The sequence below is a fragment of the Pteropus alecto genome, unplaced genomic scaffold (genome assembly GCF_000325575.1).
Source record: "Pteropus alecto unplaced genomic scaffold, ASM32557v1 scaffold941, whole genome shotgun sequence".
NCBI lineage: Eukaryota > Metazoa > Chordata > Mammalia > Chiroptera > Pteropodidae > Pteropus > Pteropus alecto.
The window spans coordinates 1-9,102 of record NW_006431393.1 but is presented as its reverse complement, the minus strand read 5'-3'; the positions used below and the strand labels follow the sequence as shown (position 1 = coordinate 9,102).

General features: G+C 33.4%; 1 long non-coding RNA gene across 1 annotated transcript; it reads left to right on the top strand.

Annotated features, from left to right (window-relative positions):
• The first annotated feature begins 6,765 nt into the window (after positions 1–6,765).
• On the top strand, positions 6,766–9,042 carry LOC107196452. The gene is made up of 3 exons (XR_001517847.2): positions 6,766–6,819; positions 8,265–8,296; positions 8,825–9,042. It is a non-coding gene; the product is annotated as an uncharacterized LOC107196452 (long non-coding RNA).
• Positions 9,043–9,102: the final 60 nt, after the last annotated feature.

The following is a 9,102-nucleotide window of genomic DNA, read 5'->3' as shown; positions in this document are numbered from 1 at the left end:
AATTGTTGAACATTGATTTTGTATCCAGAAACGATATTGTATTTGCTTATTGTTTCTAGTAGTGTTCTTGTGGAGTCTTCAGGGTTTTCTATATAGAGAATCTTGTCATCTGCAAATAGTGAGAGTTTGACTTCTCCATTTTTCATTGCATTGCCTTTTATATCTTTCTCTTGCCTGATTACACTCGCTAGGACCTCCAATGTTACATTGAACAGCAGTGGCAATAGTGGACAGCCTTGCCTTGTTCCTGATCTTAGAGGGAAGGTTTTTAGTTTTTCACCATTAAGTAAAAGGTTGGCTAAGGGCTTGTCATAGATGGCCTTTATTATGTTAAGGTACTTTTTTTCTATACTGATTTTGTTGAGTGTTTTGATCATAAATGCATGCCATATCTTGTTGAAGGCTTTTTCTGCATCTATTGATATGATATGAATCATAGGATATGATCATATGATTCCTATTTTTTAATTTCTTTATGTGGTGTATCACATTAATTGATTTGCATATGTTGAACCACCCCTGTGCCTCTGGGAAGAAGCTCACTTGATCATAGTGTGTAATCTTTTTAATATGTTGCTGTATTCGGTTCGCTAGTATCTTATTTAGGATTTTTGCATCTGTGTTCATGAGAGATATTTGTCTGTAGTTTTCTGTGTGTGTGTTATCTTTTCCAGGATTTGGTATCAAAGTAATATTGGCCTCATAAAATGTGTTGGGAAGTATTGCCTCCTTTTCAATGTTTTGAAAGAGTTTCAGGAGAATAGGTATTAAATCCTCTTTGAATGTTTGGTAGAATTCACTAGTAGAGCCATCTGGTCCTAGACTTTTACTTTTTGGTAGGTTTTTTTAATGATTGTTTCAATTTACATACTGCAGATCAGTCTATATAGACTTTCCCGTTTTTCTTGATTCGCTCCAGAAAGATTGTATTTTTCTATGTATTGATCCTTTTCTTCTAGGTTATTAAATTTGGTGCGATATACTTTTTCATAGTTCTTGTATGATCCTTGGAATTTCTGAGATATCAGTCATAATTTCCCCTCTTTCATCCCTGATTTTATTTGTGTTTTTTCTCTTTTTTCTTTAGTGTCTAGCCAGGGGTTTGTCAATTTTATAAACCTCTTCAAAGAACCAGCGCTTTGTTGTATTTATATTTTCTACTGTTTTCTGTTTTCAATTTTATTGATTTATGCTCTAATTTTGATCATTTCTTTCCTTCTGCTGATGTAGGCTTCATTTGTTCTTCCTTTTCTAGTTTTTTAAAATGAAGCATTAGGTTGTTTATTTGGGCTTGTTCTTTTTTTGGTGATAGGCCTGTAATGATATGAACTTTACTCTCATGACCACTTTTGCCATGTCCCAAAAGTTTGATATGTTGTACTATTATTATCATTCGTTTCTATGTATCTGTTCATCTCTCTTTTTATTTCTTCTCTGACACAGTTATTCTTCAGTAGTATGTTGTTTAATCTCCAGTATTTGTGTTTCTTCCTGATTTCTTTCTGTAGTTGATCTCTAGTTTCAAAGCACTATGATCAGAGAATATGGCTATGATTTCAACTCTCTTACATTTTTGAGGTTATCTCTGTGTCCCAGTATGTGCTTGATTCTTGAGAATGTTCCATGTGCACTAGAGAAGAATGTATAAGCAGCTGTTTTGGGATGGAAGGCTCTGTAAATGTCAATTGTGTCCAGTTGGTCTAATGTGTCCTTTAAAGATGTTATTTCCCTATTGATTTTCTGTTTGGATAATCTGTCCATATCCGACAGTGGGGTATTTAGGTCCCCCACTACGATAGTGTTTTGGTCTGTTTCTCCCTCTAGTTCTGTTAGTAATTGCTTTACATATTTTGGGGCTCCCTGATTGGGAGCATAGATATTAATAAGTGTAATGTTTTCTTGGTGCATGATTTCCCTTATCATTATGAAGGGTCCCTCAGTATCTTTCTTTATCTTTTTTATTTCGAAGACTATTTCGCCTGATATTAGTATCGCAATTCTCGCTTTTCTCTGAATGCCATTTGCTTGAAATATCATTTTCCACCCTTTGACTTTGAATCTATATTTGTCTTTGGATCTGAGATGTGTCTCCTGGAGGCAGCACGTGGTTGGGTTTTGTTTTTTGATCCATTCTGCAACTCTGTCCTTTTTATTGCTGAGTTCAATTCATTTACATTTAGGGTGATTATTGAAATATGAGGTCTTCTTATAGCCATTTTGTCTTTTGCTTTCTGGTAGCTCGATGTTTCCATTGCTTTCTTGTCCTTGTGTTTCTGTTTTCTTTATTTTGGTTGGTTGCCTAGTGTGTATGTGCATACCAAGAATTTTATTACCATTGGGGTGTTCTTTGGAAGATCTCTAGGCTGGGTCCCTATTCCTTTGTTCCCCCTGTTGCTCATGTCTGACTAGCTACCTAACAATATAACTGGGATAAAGAAATATGTTTGTGGCACACAGCTTATTAAGGAAGTGACTTTTAAAATCTTTGATGTATATCAATATACCATAAACATTTAGCAAAATGCTATAGAAACTTCAACATAGCGAGGATTCAGTAATGTTTTCCAAATGATTTTAAAAATCACTCATACATTAGGAGAGAGGCAATGAGAATGTAAAGCAAGGGGCGGGTAGATGAGCAGAGATTATGGAGATATAATTATTAAAATATGTTTCCTCCCAAATGTCATAGCAATAAAAACTAAGAATTCAAGGTGATTCTTGTTTCAAGCCTTGATAAGTAGAAACAGTATAAAATGTCCTTTTAAACTAAAATGGAGTAGAAATCCCAAAGGAAGGTTTTCTGTCTTGTAAGGTGTGTGCTGAGAAGTCCGAGGATAATCTAATGTGTTTACCTTTATAAGTTACCGTTTTTTTTTTTTCTCCCTGGCTGCCCTGAGACTTCTGTCTTTGCCATTAATTTCTGATAACTTTAATACAATGTGTCTTGGTGAAGGCCTTTTTCGGTTGAGATAATTGGGTGTTCTGTTGTCTTTTTGAATTCCAAACTCGAGCTCATTCCTTAGATTTGAGAAATTCTCATCAACTATTTGTCTGAAAATGCTTTCTAATCCCTGTTCCTTTTCCTCGCCTTCGATAATGCCCATTATTCTTATGTTTCCTCTCCTGAAGGTATCAGCTAATTCTTAAATTTCTCTTTCATTATTTTTCATTCTTCGGTTTCTCTCTTCTTCCTTCTGATTTATTTCTAGATTTCTGTCTTCGATATCACTAATCCTTTCCTCCATTTGATCAACTCTATTTCCAAAGCTTGCTATTTCATTTTTCAACTCTTGCAGTGTGTTCTTCATCTCCAGAAGTTCTATTTGGTTATTATTGAGGGTTTCAATCTCCTTGCTCTGCTCATCTAGTTGTTTTTTCAATTCTTTAAATTGTTGATTTGAGTTCTTTTAGATCTCATTGAGTTTTTTCAGAAGTAAGTACCATCCTGAATTTTCTGTCATTTAAGTCACATATTTCTATGTCTGTAAGCTTATTTTCTGGAGATTTTTCTCTTTCTTTCTGAGATGCCTTGTCACATTGGTGGTTCATGGTGTTTAATGGGCTATTTCTCTGCTAGGGCATTAATGGAAATGTATTCTGCTTTTTTTCCAGAAAGAAGATTTATTATATAAAGGTCTCTCCTTAGCCTGTTGCAAAGCACTTTTCTTTTGTTTTCCAGTGGGTGGCGTCTAAGCCTCTTGGATCCCTGATTTATATAAAGCTTTAAAAATGCATCTTTATTTTCTGATCGATATTTAAACATGCTCACTACTCTCAGTTTCAGGCCCTATCAGTGTTAGCAACAGTTTTGGTAGCATTTGCGCAGATTTCCCTGGGACTCCACAGTGTTCTGTCTCAGAAGGTTTTGGGGGAGGGGCTCTCTGGGTTAGGGGTAGGAGGCTGTGGCTCAGCCTTGGTTTTGCAACCACGGTCAGTAAAAGTCAACTGTTGTTTCTCTGCGGTCCCACCCCCTTCTCTGCTTACTGCCTTGATGACTGAGCCCTGCTGCCAGCTGTGTATAATTCCGGGCACTTCCAGGCTGGGTCGTACAGGGAAGTGGCTGTGCCTTCACCCCTTCCCTTCCTCCTACAGGGAGCTCCGGGGAGCTACGTAAGCAGCTTCTTTATCTCCCAGTCCACCGCCCAACACACAGGGTTCTGACCTGTAGTAGGTTTTATGCGCCGATCCCACATTCAGATGCAGATGTGCTGATGTGCAGTTTGAGTGTTTTTTGCTGAGTTTTAGATGTTCAGCTTATTGTTGTTTCAAGGGGAGAGAACTGGAGACATCTCTCACTCCACCATGTTTTTTCACCTGTCCGCTATTCAATTTTCTATGTGAACTTTCTATTAGGTATCTCATAGAAATAGAATAACTCCTGGCTTATTTCACTCAACATAATGTCTTCAAGGTTTATCCAACATGTAGCATATATCAGAACTTTATTTTCTTTTATGGCTGAATAATATTTCATTGTTTGTATATACGTTTTCTTTATCTATTCATCTTTTGATAGACACTTGGGTTGTTTCCAACTTCTGGATATTCCGAATATGCTTCTCTGAATACTGGCATTTGAGTAACTATTTGAATCTCTGTTTTCAGTTTTGGAGAATATATACCTAAGAGTAGAATTGCTGAGTTATGTGTAATTCTGTTTTTATTTATTTATTTTTTTGAGGAACAGCCATACTGTCTTCAGTGGCACCTGCACCATTTTACATTCCCACCAGTGATGTACAAAGGTTCCAATTTCTCCACCTCTTTCCCAATACTTGTTATTTTCTGTATTTCGATAATAGGCATCTTAATATATATGAAGTGTTAGCTCATTGTCACTTTCATTTCATTCTCATGACTAGCGACTGATTATCTTTTCATGTGCTTGTTGGTCTTTTATGTATTTTTTTCAGAGAAATATCACTTAAATTCTTTGCCTATTTTTAAATTGGGGTTCTTTTTGTTGTTATTTCCGAGGTTCATTATATATTTTGGATAGTAATCCCTTATTAGATAGACAATGTGCATATGTTTTCTCCCATTCTGTGGATTGACTTTTCACTCTACTGATAGTAATCAGTGATAAACAAAAGTTTTTAATTTTGATTAAGTCCAATTTATTTTTTTTTTCTTTTGTTAACTGCGCTTTTAGTATCAAATCCAGGAAATCATTGCAAGATCTAACATCATGTATCTTGTCCTCTATGTTTTCTAAGAGTTTTGTCTTTTAGCTCTTATGTTTAATTCTTGATTCCATTTCAACATAATTTTTGTATATGACTTAATGTAAAGATCAAAGTTTATTTTGTATGTGCATATCCAGTTTTACAAGAACTATTTTTTGAAAAGACTGTCCTTTCCCACTTCAATGTTCCTGTAGACAATTATCTGAACATATTTATTTATTTATTTATTTCTGGGCACTGTATTTTATTCCAGTGGTTTGTGTGTTGTCTTTATGCCAGGACCACTCTGTTGTAATTATTGCAGATTTTGAGTATGTTTTGAAGTCCAAAAGTGTGAGTTCTCTCAACTTAGCTCTTCATTTTCAAGACTGTCTTGGCTAGCCCTAGTCCCTTGAGATTCTATATGAATAATATATTGGATTTTCCTACTTTTGCAAAATGCATATTCAAGATGGTGATAGGGATGGCATTTAACCTGCAGATTGCTTTGTATAGTTTTAACATCTTAACAATATTAAGTCTTACAATTCTATGAACACAAGATCTTTCCATTTATGTCATCTTCAATTTCTTTCAGCAACGTTTTGTAGTTTCCAGTGTCGGAGTCTTTCACCTCCTTGGTTAAGTTTATTCCTAAATATCTTGTTCTTTTTGATGCTACTGTAAATTAAATTGTTTTCCTAATTTCCTTTTTGGATTACTAGTTAATCCAAAAATTGTTTTCCTAATATCCTTTTTGGATTACTAGTTAATCCAAAAAGGAAATTAGGAAATTAGGAAATTAGTTACTAGTTAGTTAATAGAAATGCAATTGATTTTTGCTTCCTGATTTTGTAGCCTGCAACTTTGCTACATCTATTTATTAATTCTTACAAGTATGTGTTTCTCTCTCTCTCTCTCTCTCTCTCTTTCTCTATGTGCATGTGCACATGCTATTCTGTGTGTAAACTTTAGATTTTTCTACTTAAAAGATCATGTCATTTGGAACAGATAGTTTTATTCCTTCCTTCATAATTTCAGTGCTTTTTATATTTTTTCTTGGCTGATTGCTCTAACTGGAACTTCCAATATTATGTTGAACAGAAGTGACAAACACAGATATTTTATCTTGTTCCTGTTCCTGATTTTAAGGGAAATCTTTGTCTTTCACCATTGAGTAGGACGTTAGCTATTGATTTTTCATAAATGGAATTTATTATCTTGAAATTTTCTTCTATTGCAGATAAACTTCTAAATTGTTTTTTAAGCTTTCCTGTATTTTTAATTTTACGTAGAATCACATTGAATCCACAGCTAATTTTGGCAATACACTAATGAAAAGTTTGCTTGCTGTACCACAGACTATTGTTATAAGAAATGTTACTGGACAGGAAGAAAAATGCTGATAACATTGAATTTAAATTTATAATATTTTATACTACTTTTAATAAGAAACATTAATATAATTTATATAAGGAGAATGAAATTATAAGGGGTTTTGTACAAAGGCAAAAAAAATCAAAACCTATGAATTCAGAAGTCTTTAAACTTTATTATTTTCTAATTCTTTTTACTTATTTTTATTTTTTCTGTTTTCCAGAGAATCTCACTCCCAGTGATGAATCACAAGCTAATGACGTTAAGGATTTAGGTATTATTTTGGTTATTAATAACCCGGCATTATGAGATCTTAGAGTTCTACATGGAAATATCATATTTAAATTACCTGTACTTAGAGTAGAAACATTTGTCCCAAATGGGTGATAATTGACATTTGTGCTTATTTAAATAGTGCAGATACCATGACGAATGTAACCAGTTGTAATGTGTAGACACATAGATAATACAGTTTTCAAGAGATGCTCCAAATTAGGATTCCTAGTATGGTGAGGTAACTTTATTAAATATTGTGTTTATATGTAGGTTAAAATATATAAAACATAACTTCCTTTCTATGTGATAATTTTGTGATGGCAATTTATAGGTAAATTTTCTTTTTATTCATACTTTGTATACACAAGCCTTAAAATACTACAAGTGGGGTTAGTGTTTTTCTAGAACATGTTGTTATACCACACTTTATGTAGACTCACAAGGTTCTCCCAGTATATATTAAGAAAATGATAAAGTATAGCTGTATAGTTAAATTAAATATAATATTTCTTGATGAGTAAATGAAAAATATGTATTTTATTTACATTAGACTAATAAGGTAATCTTTTTATAAAATGTGCCTTAGGCTTTTTATGTTTTCCTTCTGAACACTGTGGTTAAACTGTTATTGTGCCAGTTAATCGAGTGTCGTCTTAAGACATTAAACACTTGATAATTTTTTTCTGAAAAGAAAAGAGCAGAGGTAAACATGACACTGTATATTTTGCCATATAAAAATTTCATAAAAATAATGGAAACCTAGAAGCAGAGGTAAAAGTCACCAACATTTCTAAGAATTAAGATTTGGTGGTATTATTTATTGCTCCTTAGATAGTCAAAAATGCATGTTTAAGTTTCTATGCATAGTTTTCATCCATGTGTCCCAGTGTTTCATATACATGCTTAGAATCTCCTTCATAATTAAGACTATGTCTTAATTTTCTTTGGATAGAGAGATAAGGAGGTATTGATAATAAGATAAATATTGTTTGTGAAGATTGCACCTGGGCGATAGATTAAGAGAACTTCATTATGACATTCCACAGACCCACTTTTGGTGAGGAAAGGATACATTAAATTTCTATAAATCATAAGAAATATAGACTGAATACTGGACTAAACCAACTATAATGAGATAATATGTTTTTAAAATGACTTTCCTCTAATCAATGAATTCTAATTGTTCTATTAATAACTTTCACTAAATAACCAAGTGTGGAAACTATAGCACAAAATAATGTTGGACCCTAAGCCTGGAATCGGATTAGAAAGGTTCTATGATCAAAATTACCTAGATGCACTAACAAACAGTGTCACTAAACTGGATTGAGAAACATTTTCTTTGCTATAATTTATACATGATCTGGTCAAAATTAAAATGTAAATGCTATCTGGAGACCCATATATGCTCAATTATATCAAACTGGTTTTATTTTTTCTCAGATGGAGGACTCACTGCTGTGATTGTTCTTACTGTAAGTGCCCCAAACTGTTCTTACTATAAATGTCCCAAACTTGGATACCATTTGAATTAAAATATTACCATGAAGAAGAACATAATTTTTTAAGTGATTTTCAGTTTCTACACATTTTGTAGCTTGAAATTTAGTAAACCCATCTAGAAACATCCAACATCTTAAGTGATAATCACCTTGTATTGACAATTGAATATATTTTATTCTATATGTCCTCTCTGTGACAAATCTTAAATAATACACGTTTTTTGAGATGATTCGTCAGATGAGTTTGCGTCCTAAATATTCTTTGTGTAACTTTCGAAGTTAAGCCATTAGGACTCTTCTCTGATTTTCTGTGGACTGTTTGAGTGAGTTCAGAGTCTTGCCCTTGGCGAAGAACCCAGATGGAATATAAATATATATGTACTTAAATTAAATTACATTTTCTGACTACTGAATTGTAACCATTAATTTCTTCTGCTATATTTTGAATTTTGGTATTAGTTTTTAGAGTTACACATCATTTGTTTCTTGGTTTTCTTGTAGTTGTTGGCGTTGCAGTAGCTGGCATCTACGTGTACTAATTTCTTCTCATCAGGAAGAGAGGGTAAATTAAACATGTTTCTTGAATGTTTTGGTGCTCCTCATACATAACATACATTTTTGAAGCTTTCGTTTGTACTCTGTATTGCATGATGCCTCTTTTAAAAATGTGCCTGTCTGAGTGTGACATCAGAATTGCATGCATTTCTTTGCTAAAAATATTTTCAGTTACTTTTAATATTATTGTCACATGAGTAGTCTGTGCAGAGTTGCATCAGCTA